This window comes from Carlito syrichta, unplaced genomic scaffold, assembly GCF_000164805.1.
Source record: "Carlito syrichta isolate Samal-C Ts95f unplaced genomic scaffold, Tarsius_syrichta-2.0.1 Scaffold308846, whole genome shotgun sequence".
Taxonomy (NCBI): domain Eukaryota; kingdom Metazoa; phylum Chordata; class Mammalia; order Primates; family Tarsiidae; genus Carlito; species Carlito syrichta.
The window spans coordinates 78334-92283 of record NW_007252942.1 but is presented as its reverse complement, the minus strand read 5'-3'; the positions used below and the strand labels follow the sequence as shown (position 1 = coordinate 92283).

Genomic DNA, 13950 nt, shown 5'->3' with positions numbered 1-13950 from the left:
TTTTTTTTTTTTTGAGTTAGAGTCTCACTCTGTCACCCAGACTGGAGTGCAACTTTTAGTACACTGCTGTGGTAGGTTTTTAGGTAAACTTTCTCATCAGTTTTTCTGCTTTCATGGGTGCAACATTTTTCAGATAGTCTTTAGAAAAGTGCTCCAAAATGACTTTCTCTATAATGACAGTATACTATATCTGTTTGTAACTGACCACCAAAAGATAAGACATGTAAATCAGTATTCTATGTATAATATACAACTATTACCATAGCAAAATAAGAGTGCAATCATGGTGCATTATGTACTAATGAATAAGTAAAGAATAATCTGCCTCTTTTGACGTTTATATAGAACTGTTAGAATACAGAACATAGGAATTAGTCCACTGTGTCAGTCCTATAGTTCATATAATTCTATTTTCAAATCTCAGACATACTCAGTTTCTCTTAAATTCTCTTACTTGTCTATCAATTATAAATTTGCCCATAATTTCCTTGAGTTTTTAATACATTTTTTTCCTGGCACTCTTTTTAGTGTACTGAGTTTCATAAGTTTACTATGTGCTGTATAAGGTATAGTCATGTGTTGCTTAATGATGGGGATATCTTCTGAGAAATGTATCATTAGGTAGTTTTGTTGTTGTATGAACAGCAGGGACTATACAAATGTAAATAGTATAGCTTACTACACACCAAGATTCTATGGTATAACCTATTGCTTTTAGGTTACAAACCTGTACAGCATATTACTGTACTGAATACTGTAGGCAACTGGAACATAATGGTAAGTATTCATGTATCTAAATATAGAAAAAGGCCAGGCTCGGTGGCTCAGCCTGTAATCCCGCGCCTTTGGGAGGCTGAGGTGAGTGGATTGCCTGAGCCCGTGGGTTCGAGACCCGCCTGGGCAGCGAGACCTCATCTCTACAATAAATCAAAAAATCAGCCGGGCGTGGTAGCACGCGCCTGTAATTCTAGCTACTCGGAAGGCTGAGGCGGAAGGATCGCCGGAGCCCCAGGTCGAGGCTGCGGTGGCCGGGAGCGGCCACTACACTCCAGTCTGGACAGAGACTCCAACTCAAAAAAAAAAAAAAAAAAAAAAAAAAAAAATATATATATATATAGAAAAGGTACAGTAAAAATATGCTTTTATAATCTCATGGAACCACCGTAGTACTTGCAGTCTGTCATTAGTTGAAACATCCTTACATGGTGTATGGCTGTACTTCCTTTCTTTTGCTCTTACATTTATATTTCAGACTTCATGGAGTTATTCCAATATTCCAGTAATAGGTGAACAGATTTTGTGTACCTTGGAAATCTTGATAACAAGCTTCTCAGTTATTATGTCTTCAACTGAAGATTTAAGTTTTAGTCTCTTCTCATGGGGAACTTCCTTATTGTTTGATAATTCTGATTTAATTTTAGTTCTCTGGACTGTCCCTACATTTCTTCCTTTGATCCAAATAGTATATTTTATGCTTTTTTGATGAAATAACTATCTTCTGTAAATATTGCTCAACTTCTCAATGTGGTGCCATGCCCAGGGTAGAAACTAACATATATTGGTATCGAGAACAGATTGTTCCTATTCATTATACTATTCAAACTGTACTGTTGATGGAAGAAATACTGAGAGTACCAAGAAAATGTATACACATTTTAAAAGATGTTAAGAGATGTTCGCCGTAATCAGAAGTGTCTGGATGCTGATGGCAACCACTATGAACATCTCTTGTAATTGCAGAAGTCAAATGTGACTTGTATTCATCTTATTGAGTATTACAATTTTAATACAATTATTTTCCTTTCTTAATATGTGTATATACTTTTTGGCACCCTCTGTACTTGTATATATGAAAATGAAAGTCTTGTGCCCAAACAGGCCCAGATTCACGCTGCATCCATACCACTATCACATGGTACATTTAAAAAAGCCACACTTCTCCAGTGCTTTCTCTGCGTGTTATTTTTCTTTGTGAGAAGGGCCTATTTCTGTTTGTCTTTGTTTCTTGGCAGAGCTCTTGGTACAGTTCTTTTCTGGTATAATTTCCATCTTAAATATTCTCTTTAGGAAGGAATTAAGGTATCTCCAATTTGAATTTCCCTTTGCTTTGGAAATTATGCAGATAATTTAGACCCAGCACTGGCAAGTTTAGAGATGATAGTGTGTGTCTTGATGCCACAAAATAGCAAGTTCATGTGCGAAGGAGTCTCCCTTCAGAACTTTGTAAAGCAAACAGTAGGTTCTTCATTGAAACAAATGAATAAAATATTTTTTATTAATAATAGTGATAAAACAGTTTATGTTTTTCAGCATTTTGTGAATTTCAGAGCATTATATACATTCTAGATGTTACTATTTGGTTCCTCAGTGAGGATAATAGAACAAGCATTATTATACTCTCTTATGAATAAAGAAAAAAAAACTTCAAAGGGTAGAGTGACTTGTTTGAGGTTGTGTAGCAGAGAAAGGGCTTATAATCTGTCTTCTGACTGCTCTTTTTTTTTTTTGAGTTGAAGTTTCACTCTGTCTCCCAGGCTAGAGTGCAGTGGCATGCTCACGGCCACCGTAGCCTTGACCTACTGGGCTCAGGCGATCCTTCTGCCTCAGCCTTCCAAGTAGCTGGAACTACAGGCATGTGCCACCATGCCTAGCTAATTTTTAAAATTTATTTATTTAGTTTAGCGATGAGGTCTCCCGCCAAGTTGCCTAGGCTGATTTTGAACCTTTGGTTTCAGGCAGTCCTCTCACCTCGGCCTCTCAAAGTGCGGGGATTATAGGTGTGGTCCACCACGCCGGCCTGGTGACCAGTCTTGATGGAGGACTTTATTTACAGAAGGGGAAGGTCCTATCTTGTGCAAGTTTAAGAGAGCACCAGAGGCCTGTGCTACCAGCCAACAGTCCGTGTTTTTGTCCCTTATTTACAAGTGAATAAAAATGAGTGCTTTATTGCAAATACAGTGGGACGGAAGGAAACTACTTTGAGGAAAATAAAACAGACTGTTCAGATTTTTTCCGTGTGAAGCCAAGCCTAAAGTCACTGGTACAACTGCCTTACAAGTTTGCCAATGAACCTTCTGGAAAAAATTTGGCAGGATATGAGCATGCAAGTAGCTGTTAAGAAAGGGAATGAGAGAAAGGAAGTGAGCTTTATAAAATACCTGGGCAGGAATTTTTACTCAATATTTTTTTATTTAAAAAAACTTTTAATAAAGATAATTGGTGAAATACGAATTTGTTAGGGAAAGAAAACCAGATTTATGGTTTATTGTTTCTGAAATTAAATAAGCCATGAACCCTTCACAGCACATTGTGGCCTAAAATGTCCTTAGATATGTCTGGGGTTTTGCGATGAGGTATTCTTTCCTGTTTTCCCCTACCTTGTTTACTTATTACTAAGTTTGATTTATGGAAGAGTGTAAGGAAAAAAATCTCACAAATCAGAGGAAGTGAAGAAAAGAATCTTCATACTTCCTTGTTAGTCCTTTGATCTGGTCACAGCCAGGTACATACTGGAAGGAATTGAATGGCCTGGATCAAAGCCCTTAGAAAGTGCCAGTGTGGGGTGTTTGTGTGCAGGATTGGCCTCATTTTGTTTTGCCTCTTTGAACCCTCCCATAGAAAGTGGGAAAGGGAACTGCCACTTACCAAGCACCAATCACTGTCTCAGATACTTTTCACATCAGTACTGCAAGACAAGTGTGATGACCATCTCCGTTTACAGAGGTCATACAGATTATCAAGAAGTAAGAGTGGGGGAGGCAGGATTTTAACTTTGGTCTAAACAGTGTGCCCATGCTCTCAGAATACTTTTCTTTAGCTGTGGAGGTTTAGAAAATATTTTTTGCTTTGGAAAGTTACTTAGCTATTTTATTATTTATTTTTTTGAGTTGGAGTCTCACTCTGTTGTCCAGGCTGGAGCAGCCTCGACCTGCTGGGCTCAGTTGATCCTTCTGCCTCAGACTTCCAAGTAGCTGGAACTACAGGCACGTGCCACCATGCCCAGCTAATTTTATTGATTTATTGTAGAGATGAGGTCTCACCAAGTTGCCTAGGCTGATCTTGAACCCGTGGGTTCAAGCAATCCTCTCACCTTGGCCTCCCAAAGTGCTGGGATTATAGGCACGAGCCACTGTGCCCGGCCTATTTTATTATTTTTAAATATTATTGCTTAAAGCTTTTTATTATGGTAGGTTTTTGTTTTGTTTTGTTTTGTTTTGAGTCTGGGTTTTAGTCTGCTGTCCAGGCTGGAGTGCAGTGGCACTATCACAGCTCACCACAGCCTCGACCTCCTGGACTTAGGTGATACTTCCACCCCAGCTCTCCGAGCTATCCCCCAAGTAACTACAGGCATGCGCTACCACACCTACCTAATTTTTGATTTTTTTTTTTTTGTAGAGACAAGGTCTTGCTATGTTGCCCACGTTGGTTTTGAACTTCTGGGCTCAAGCAATCCTCCTGCTTAGGCCTTCCAAAGTGTTGGGATTCTAGGCTTGAGCTACCACGCCTGATCGGAATTTTTTTAAGCATATGTAAAAGCAGAGTGAATTGAATTGTAAAATGAACCCCTTCATACTCATCACTCAGTTATATCAATGATCAACTCTTAGCTAATCTTGTTTTACATTCATTCTTTTATTCTCCAACCTCCCCATTATTTTGAAATAGGTCTTAGACATTGAATAATTTCACCTATAAATATGTTAGTATTTATCTCTAAAATATGGACTAAAACATAACCACAGTGTCTATTATCACAGCTAAAAATTAAACAACTACTCTTTAAAATAATCAGATTGAATTGGTTTTAAAAATTCCCCAATTGTCCTAAGATTATTATTATTATTTTTAGAGAAAGGGTCTCACTCTGTTGCTTAGGCTGGAGTGTAATGGTGTAATCACGGTTTACTGCAGCCTCTAACTCTTGGGCTCAAGTGATCCTCCTGCCTCAGTCTCCCGAGTAGCTGAGACAACAGGTTGTACCACCATGCCTGGCTAATTTTTAAATTTTGTTGTGGAGATGACTGTTCTCAAACTCCTGGCCTCAGCTATCCTATTGCTTTGGCTTCCCAAAGTGCTGGGATTACAGATGTGAGCCACTGTACCTGTTATTATTTTTTGTATAGTTTGATTATTTAATTAAAACTTCAAATTAAACCTTTATGGTAGAGTTAGTTAATATGTCTCTTAAGCCATTCAACTTGTGGGTTTCCTTCCATTTCTGTTCTTTACCCTTTGCAATATGTCAAAAAACTCCAAGTCACTTGTCCTAGAGTTTCCCACAGTCTGAGTTTTGCTTATTTAGTCCTCTGATGTCCTTTAAAATGTTCTGTGTCCTCTGTATTTCCTGGAAATGAGTAGCTAGGTCTAGAGCAGGTTTTCTTGGCACTAATGACATTTGGGGCCACACAGTTCTTTCTTGTGGGGGGCTGTGGCTGTCTTGTGCATTGAAGAATGTCTAACAGTATCCCTGTCCTCTATCCACTAGAAGCCAGTAGCACCTCCCAGTTATGACAACCAAAAATGTCTGTAAACATTGTCAAATGTCCTTTAGGAGTAAGAGTTTCCTCTCAATCGTCCGATTGAGAATCACTAATGTAGAGAATTGGACAGAGTTTGATTCTATTTGGCGGCGGGGAGTAATAATGGGAGACAAAAATAAAAATAAAAATCATTTCTATCATTAACTGTTTGGTTTAAGTGATTTATTATTGCTCATCAGATAAATCAATCTTTTACCTATATAGCTTTTTTTTGGGGTGTGTGTGAGTTGGAGTCTCACTCTGTTGCCCAGGCTGGAGTACAGTGGCACACTCATAGCCACTCCAGTGTCAGTCTGCTGGGCTTTAGCAATCCTTCCCCCTTAGCCTTCCAAGTAGTTGGAACTATAAGTGTATACCACCACACCTGGCTAATGTTCTTGCCAAGGTACCTGGGCTGGTCTCTAACCCATGGGCTCAGGCAATCTGCTCGCCTCGGCCTCCCAAAGTGCTGGAATTACAGGCTGAGCCACTGAGCCCAGCCTTACCTATGTAGTTGTTAAAATTTTTTTTTTTTTTTTTTTAGTTGGAGTCCCACTCTGTCACCCAGGCTGGAGTGCAGTGGCATGGTCACAGCTACTGCAGTCTTAACCTGTTAGGCCCAGATGGATCCTCCTATCTCAGCCTTCCAAGTAACTGGTACTATAGGTGGATGCCACTATACCTGACTATTTTTTTGATTTATTGTAGAGAGGAGATCTCACCAAGTTGCCTAGGCTGGTCTGGAACCCCTAGACTCAGAAAATCCTCTCGCCTCCGCCACCCAAAGAGCTAGGATTATAGGCATGAGTCACTGTGCTTGGCAAGAATACTTTTTATATAAATGTGTATTTTTCCAATAAGAGGCACATAACTGTCTTTATGTGATTTTAGCAACCATTGATAATCGTTGCTGAGATCCATTCAGTCATAGCAGTACTTAACTATTTTAAATACTACTTTAGATCTGTAACAGCTGTTATTAGTTGCTTTAAATTAGAATGTTTCCACATGATCAAGGCTTAAGTGCAGCTTGGCCAGAAATCATCTTCATGAGACATGACACTTTATTTTTTCTGCAGTCATGATGCATGGAAATAATTAATGTGTGAATAAACAGAATCAGCCTATGAATATGACTTTTGTTTTCTTTTTTCTCAGAAATAGGGTTGTCTATAGGAACGAGTCTTAATATATCAAGCACCTGGAACTATCTAAATTGAGAAATGGATGTTGAAAAAGCTCCAAAGAAGGTCTTAATTCCCCAACACCCCTGTCCCTGCCAAATATTCGAGAGGATCAGGGTGCTTGACCCTGTAGTTTGTAGTCCTGTCTGTCAGACCAGGCCCCTATATTGTAGTCTATACCCTTTCAAGCTTCTAAAATCAAGACATTGAGCTCCAAGACAGAGCACCTTGTGTCCATTCCAGGCATTCCTTTACAGAACAAAGAGTGGTGTGTAAGAGTCCTCTCAGGGACAAAGGGAGAGAGGGGGTGAGAGAATAAATGAAATGGTGTGGAAGGCAAGGGTATTAAGGGCCCAACAAAGAGATTATTTTTGAGATAAATTTGGTGTAGTATGAGAGATTCTTATTGCATTTGGGGTTTTTGTCTGCTGTGTCCTTATATGCATATGATGTTTTTTGGCTATGCTACTGTTTGAGAAATATTTCTGAATATATATATCCAGAATATATGTATATATACAGATATACATATTAAAAACTGTGAAGCAGGTAAACTAACTTTCTTCCTGTAGTTATTTTTATCAATCTAGCCATCTGTACAATGGCACCTGATATTAAAAAACTTGTCAATTAATTTTTTTTTTTTAAGGCACAGGGAGATTCAAAACTGCAGTCTATTTTACTTCTAATGGGATTAGCATCAAGGAAAAACCATTCATGCAGAGTCTAAGATAAACATCAGAACAATGCAGCAATTATGGGTCATTCAGTTAATATATTGAAGTGACTTTCAGTTGCTCAAAAACAGTAAAGTTTTTTTTTTCAGTCAAGTAAAAAGATTATTTTGTTTTATCGAGTACCACATTAGAATGATTTTGGTGCGACTGAAACTATTGCTAATTATCGCTGGTTTGTAGCACTTCTCTTTTGTGACTTAGGAATGCCAAAGAAAGGGCAAAATCCCTGTTACAATGAAGGCTTTCTTGCTGGTAATCAGCAGCATTTGGTCTGCCTGCAACTGGTGCTGCTTTGGCCCAGAAGTTTTATTTCTACTGACTTTCTGCTCTTTAGAATTTAAACATTCTTCTTTATATCTCTAACTGCTGAAACTCCAGCTGAGGGAGCCGTGGGAGGAGAATAAAGTAGATGGTTAAAGTCATTCCTTGGGCTCGGAGGTGGCAGGAACAACATGTTCTTCACACACAGTTTCACATTTAAGCTGCCCATCGAGCCTTGCTCTTACTGTCTGCTCTTTACCCAAATCCTGAAAGAAGAAGCAGGGACTCTCCAAGGGACCCCATCTTATGCGTCACATCACAGGCGTACCTTTTTAGCATTCTCACAGTTGAGACAGGATTCAGAGCCCTGAAAGCTGGAGAAAAGAGGATAAAAATCTCTTTTCTTCGGTTTCCATCATGCAAGCATGTTATAAATAAAACCTGAGATCCTTCTCAGCTGTTGGCAATTACTCTGCTCCCTTTTACCACAAGGTTGCCTTAGCATTGTCTTTAATGGCTGTTCCTATTTGCTCTCCTTCTTACTTTTTTGAGCTTGATGGAAGCAGTCCTTCATCTTGATCAATCTCCTGGAAGACATTCTTGTCAATGCCACCAATGACTACCATTTTACTAAGCCTAATGGCTCTTTCTTTTTAATATTTTAATTTTTATATTCATTTTTTTCTCTCCCCCCCTCCATTTTTAAAGAACCATTGAGGCATAACACATTCCAAACTTACCTGATGGGGGAGATCTACTCCTCATTGTCACTCTTTGTCATTTTATCCTGCGCTATTTTTGTAACTTTTTTTTTTTTTGAGTCAGGGTCTTACTCTGTCCAGGCTGGAGTACAGCAGCATATCACAGTTTACCACAGTCTCAGTCTCCTGGGCTCCTACCTCAGCCTCCCAAGTAGCTGGGACTACAGGTGCGTGCCACCATGCCAGGCTAATTTTTAGTTGAAAAAAAAATTTTTTTTTTTCTTTTTTTTTGAGTTGGAGTCTCACTCTGTCGCCCAGACTGGAGTGCAGTGGCCGCTCCCGGCCACCACAGCCTCGACCTGCTGGGCTCCGGCGATCCTTCCGCCCCAGCCTTCCGAGTAGCCGGAACTACAGGCGCACGCTTCCACGCCCGGCTAATTTTTTGGCTTATTGTAGAGATGAGGTCTCTCCAAGTTGCCCAAGCGGGTCTTGAACCCGCGGGCTCAGGCAATCCACTCATCTCTGCCTCCCAAAGGCGTGGGATTACAGGCTGAGCCCGGCTTAATTCACTTCTTAGCACAGTATCTAGAAAGTCAGATTTTAATAAATATATGTCGAGTAGAATAGAATTCTGAGAGGAAGGCAGTAGTCCGCAGAAAACTGATCCCTAGCATGTTGACATTGATTTACCAGCAGTGACTTACTGTTGAGCATTCAGATAATCTGGAGCCAGGTTTCCAGCAGGGGGGCTGAGCCATACCATTTCTAGTGATTGCGAAGTGACCACTGTCATGATCCTGGGGTGCAGCTAGTCTTCCTGTCTCTTTGATTGGACTTTGCCTGCTTATCCTACCCAGATAAGTCACTGGGATTAATGGTAAGAAAGAGATTGGAATGGGATCAACATGTTGTGTGGCCCTGAATGAGAATATGTAGCCCCATAACTCCTGTATAGAGCCAGGGTCACTAAATACAGCATGCATCAAAAACATTTGTTTACTCGAGAAGGTATCTAACTTCTTTGCACTATTTCTTGAAGCATTTGATGCAGTTTTCCATCGTGTTGCTCAGTTACTTTTGTAGAGCTTGTGTGAGATTTTAATTTTTTTTTAGGAATTTAGAACTACATCCGTCTTTACCTCCTTTGCAGTTTTTGGTAATAATTCTGTGTATGGGAAGAAAGAGGTTCTGTAGATCCAGAATCCTTAGAGCAGCCCTTGCAGTAACATTTCTAGTTTAGGTCTAAGATCAGATCATCACAGGGAGAGACCAGATAGGAATTTTGGACAAAGGGAGTGTGCTTAGGAAAACTAGATAACTTAATGTGTTTCCCTTTTCCGTTTTGGCTTCTTGAAAGCTGCTCAGTCCCAACTTGATTTTGTAGTTAGTTCTACTAGCCCTTGGGATGACGTTATCTTATTTCTCTTTCCAAGGTGCTGAATTTCTATTTCCATTTTATAAATCTGATTATATATAGTTTTTTTTATTGAAAGCTACTTCAAATTATTTTTGGAAAGAGGCAGGAAATTCTTTTCTTGTCCTCATATATTACTGTCCTCCCCAGGTACTGTCCATGATGGCAGTCTCTTCAGGGCCTTGAAATTGACCAGGGGTGGGGGATTGGGGTGTGTTGGCGGTCTCTGTACTTTATGGTCTGCTTTTTGGTATTGACTCTTCTGTTTGTCCTGGTACTCCCTCTATAAAGCTATTTTTCCTAGCAAAGAACTTCCTAGAATTTCTGAATTATATCACATTTAAGTCCCTTGTAGAATCTGCCATAAGTTGTAGGACAGTAGAGTTGGCCTAATTTCTCCTTCCCAAAGTAGCTGAGAAACTGACTGGAAGAAAGAACCCCATCTTGGGTTATATTTATCACTTCACTCAATATTATTCTTTCTCCTGTAGTTTTGCTTCTTCCTATTACTGACTCTGAAGCGCATACACATGATTGTTATATCTGTTGTAGTGGTTTGTAACATGGGTTGTGGAGCCAGATTGCTTGAATTTGAATTCTGACTCTCCAGCTTTGCCAGTTGTGTACTTTTTCAAATTCCTTAACCTCACTGTGCCCCAGGTTCCTCATCTATAAAATGGGAATAATCATAGTATCTACCTCATGGGATTGTTATAAGGATGAAGTGAATTTATACATATTGAGTACTTTAACATGTTTCTGGCATATCATTTTCAATATATGCTATTGATGACAAAGATTGCTCATTTAATTTTTTGGGTAGTACTTGCAAGAAAGTGCTGGTGAAAAAACTGGTAAACTTTTCTGGCAAATCATTACTTTAACTGCATTATCCTGCCCTGGAGCCAGAGTAAGTAACATAGAGTAACTTACAAAGGATGACTCTAGGACCTTGAAAAATCCCACGTGTCTGTGCTGGATTTGTATCACTAACTTCTTGTCTGTTTTTCATTTGTAGCTTAAGTTTCTTAATCTACCTTTTTAAAAGTCCATAATTTTATTTTATTTTTGAAAAATATTTTTATGTTCTTTTCAAGGGGTGCATGTTTGTTACATGAATATATTGTGTACTGGTGTGTATTGGACTTTAGGAGATAGTGAACATAACTTCTGATTCCTAACCCTCCTCCTGGCCTCTTCCAAATCTACCTTTAAGATGACCTCTCTTTCTTTATAATAATTTGTTTTCCATGTTCTTTTTTGGCCATTTTGTCAAATTGTGGGAATAACTTACAATCTTCCTGCCAATTTAATAAAGAATAGTGGCTTATTTTTGTATCTTTATCTGCGGGAAATGATTTCCATTCTGGGTCTACAAGTTCCTCAAACTTACATCGCTACAGCTTTCTCCCTGATTATGCAAATAGAAGTATAGCATGGAAATTCCTTCTCTAAATCAAGTCATTAGCAGCAAAAAAAAAAAAAAGGTAAAAATTGTATATGCATATTTTTGGGGAAAAAACTTGAACATGTATCATTTGGAACCAGGAGAAAGTAAAGAAGGAGTGGTGTGTGAAAGGGCATTCTCACATTTTTGTGTTAGATAAGCCTTAAAGGACTGGGGTTCAGTTAATAGGTACTTGTTGATCTTTCCATTAAAACAAAACTCAGAAGGAAGAGTTTCCTTGGTGTTCTTGCATATGGTGTCCTCTCATTTGTGCTTTCCTTATGCTTGAAATCTTGCAGGACTTTCCAGCAGCACAAAGGATTTGCTCTATGGGAAAATGTTTATGAGGTTAGACTCAGGCTTGCCAAGAAAATAAACCAAAAAATAAGACTAAATATCTTGCAGTTGGAAGCTCAAATGATTGGGACTTGTTTTCTGGGGTAGAATGACGCTAGCAAGGGAAATAGAAGCCATTCATTTCTTTCTTTGGTCAGTGTGAACAATTTGGACCTGTTTTCTCTGTGTGGGTCTCCACAGGGGGAAAACCATCTGGAAACAGATTTCCAAACATTTTTAGTGTTTAGTAGGGCTTGGGAATTCTGTGCAATCTTTCCTCTGAGCATACATCTCAGGTTAACTGTGCACTCGAGATCTGAAGGTGTGCAGGAGTTGAGGGGGTCCTCTGCTGATTGAGAGAGATTCGTTATCAGTGTGGATGGAGATGAGAAAGCTGTTCGTTCCTCATTCTGTGTGTCGAACTGCTGACCTCTGGCCATCACAATACTCTCCTTGATGGTGTCAAGCTGCTCTAGTTGTTTGTTGGGGACAGAGAATGAGCCGTGTCAGTAAACTTTTAGTCATGTCAGTGGAGACTGTTTTAGTTCTTCCCCTTTCAATTTTATGGCACTGGCTTTCAAAAAGCAGGATGGGGAAAACAAGAGATCCATCTAGCTCTGACTTATCCCAGATCCCTCGTGTGTACAATAATCACTTTAAATGAGGTAGCCACAGTTCAAGCCCAAATAAATTTTCTTCCTGACATGTAGCTTATCTGTTGCAAAGAGCTGGATTTTCCATGATTTTTTTTTTTCTGGCTTGCTGCTGCTCTTAAAAAGCTGGATAATACACAGTCTCTAAGAGCTATCTGGCACAGGGGCAAGGGGATTGCTTGTGGGTCTCATTTGGCCTTTTGTATCTCTTGAAGGGAGAATTAATAAACAGTTGTGTGACCCATTTGAAGGCACATTTGTAAGGTACACTGTCTCAACGGTGAAAAGACAGCAGTAACTCTAAGCATTGACTCATTTTTGGACTATTAAAAACAAAATAAAGTCAGAAAAATTTAAAATTTTAATCAGCTATTTAAAAATGCTTTTCATTTTTAACATATGATTAACCATATGTAACTTTGGCAATTTAGGTATATAAGGACACAATAAACTGATTTTGAATTTCTGGAGATGAGAAAGATTTAGGCTTATTCCTTCCCTTTATGAAAAATGAAGAAAAATTTGAGAACTCATCTTTTAAAAAGTGTGAGTTGTTATCATGGCACAAGTTTTAATACGGTTTCGGCACAGAATTTTGTACACTATTTCTGATTGAAAAGACTTTGAAACTAAAGAATTATCTGAAATATTTTTGTACGTCTGTAAAATCTCAAATCGGGTTCTTAAATGCAAAATTGAGACTCAGAGTGAGGCTGTGGTATCTGGTCTTTGAAATTTTAAATAAGGCATACCTTTTCTTTGGTTAAAAAGAAATTTGACTATAACTTGAGAATCACCATGAAGACAATCTTTAATGAAAAAAATAGACTAAGGATGAAATCACACTTGTGAGCAGAGAAGTATATGAAAGGCAGAAGTTCAAAATATCTCACCTGTGATAAATAACTCAATAGCAATATCAAAAATTTCTTGAGCACAGTAAGTAATGTCTCAGGCCCTGTACTAAGTGCTGGGGATTCTAAAATGAGTGAGACAGGATCCTTGACCTCAGGGGGTGTCATTACATCATAGGGGAGACAGATAAACAGCCAACAGAATAAAGCCTACGTTTAGAAGTCATGAGGCACATGAGTCTGGGGAAGCAAAGGAGGGACAGGAAGCATGTTATTCCTACAAGCGTCATCCTGATTTTCTGCTGTGAACTAAAAAACCAGGTCCAGATAATAGTCGTGAGGTGACCATATGGACATAATGTGACAACGATAATTTGGTGCTTGTAGAGCGTATTATGCTTTTAAAAATGCTTTACTAGATGTGTTTTTTTAGGCCCATCTACCTGTGCAGTAGATTATGCAAATATGCTTATTTCCTTAAGTGATACATAGCGAGTGTGAGTGAATAGTTACTGAGTGGTACCCCAGACCTGTTTTCTTTCTTCAATCCTCCAGTGAAAGAAATGGCCACTCATTTCCAAAGCATGTGTAGTAGTAAATTAGTTTCCTGGACATTATTTGCATTATGTAAAAGAAGTTTCCATTTTGAAGCAAGTTAAATTCTTTCTCATTCTTCAACATTCAGCTCAAAAGTCACTTTGGGGGAGACTTCCCTGAGCTCCCAAATCCCCCTTCCGTACATTCGCACAGCCCTCTGTACCTTCCACATTAGCACTTAACCCAGTTTGTAATTTGTCATTTGTATCGTTAATTGATTAATGTCTCTCTCCCCTATTCAAATGTC

General features: G+C 38.9%; 1 protein-coding gene across 1 annotated transcript in view; it reads left to right on the top strand.

The window, feature by feature from the left end:
• The window catches only part of LOC103268533 (low-density lipoprotein receptor-related protein 2-like), a gene marked incomplete at its 3' end in the record, with an annotated part of 150240 nt that overhangs the window by 59667 nt on the left and 76623 nt on the right, over positions 1 to 13950 (top strand). The window lies entirely within an intron of this gene.